The sequence below is a fragment of the Lupinus angustifolius genome, chromosome LG09, assembly GCF_001865875.1.
Source record: "Lupinus angustifolius cultivar Tanjil chromosome LG09, LupAngTanjil_v1.0, whole genome shotgun sequence".
NCBI lineage: Eukaryota > Viridiplantae > Streptophyta > Magnoliopsida > Fabales > Fabaceae > Lupinus > Lupinus angustifolius.
The window spans coordinates 12,884,256-12,885,496 of record NC_032017.1 but is presented as its reverse complement, the minus strand read 5'-3'; the positions used below and the strand labels follow the sequence as shown (position 1 = coordinate 12,885,496).

The window sequence follows — 1,241 nt, the reverse complement described above, 5'->3', positions numbered from 1 at the left end:
CCGGCGGTACCGTTACATTTACAACAAAAATATAACAATATGTAGGACACATACGCAGTTTCCATGTTTTTTTATAAAATAAATCAAATTGATAACATTTCGTTTGTTGAACAGTAGAAGAAAACTTCAAGTATGAAAATCATGTCCGCACAACAATATATATAAGAAGTTTTTTATAATAATGTTAAATAACTACAAATAAAGTTAACAACATTGAAACAACACATATTTCTACTAATAGTGTTGTTTAGACACCTTATTCGTCATTTTATGTTTTTCATTTCAATTTTCCCTCAAACTCTTCATTTTTATTTTATATTATAATATCTTCACAACAGGTTGAGAAGAAAATGCATGCTTTTCATTCCCCCTCCCCTTGAGTACATATTATATCAACGATTGCTTTGGTAGTTTAACCAAACTGCAGGAATCCCAGTGACAACTCTAGAGGAGCGGGAGCCATTACCGGCCACCGCCACTCCCTTCGCCGCCGCCATCATCCACATCGAATTGGAACAAGAGTGTACCCTAGCTGAAACATTTATAATCTCATTTCTGGTAGTTTTTCTATTCCATAACCTATAGCTTAAGAAATGCACTTGATTTTCTGGCACAAACCCTCCTATAAAATCCGAAACAGGAATTCTTGCAAATCCAACACTCTTAACCCCTGTTGGTGTTTTGCATTTCACATCAGCGGTTATAAACCTTGCATGCAATGCCATGTCCATCATAAATTTCTCATTCATGAAGGGTAACTGCCACCTTCTGAGTCCATTCTTGTGATACTTACTTCATTACTAGCATCAGATTGAACCGTCACAAATGCGTTCTTCTTAATGGATCTTTTATTTAATATAAGGTTTTCACATGACAAAATGGTAATCTCTACGGTACATGACATGTTGATTATATAACACGTTATGAAATGTGGAAAAAATAACTTTAGTGAGATGAATATTGATATGGATATATGTTTATAACTTGTAAGATATAGGTGATTGGAAAGAGTGTTTATATATGTGAACTATGGAATTTTAAGAAGCATGAGAGAAAGAGTGGAGAAAGAAAGAGGTTGTTTCTTTTTATTTTTACATTGTACTTTGAATTTCAAGCTGTTGACTTTTGAGACTCATAATATCGTGTTTGACGTTTTTGAAATTCTGTGAAACTAGGCTGTGGCCGTTATATTTGACGGCGGAAGATATCAAGGAAATATCGATCTTGGGGAGGAACTTTCA

General features: G+C 34.2%; 1 pseudogene; it reads right to left on the bottom strand.

Moving 5' to 3' along the window:
• On the bottom strand, positions 270-966 carry LOC109356422 (annotated as a pseudogene).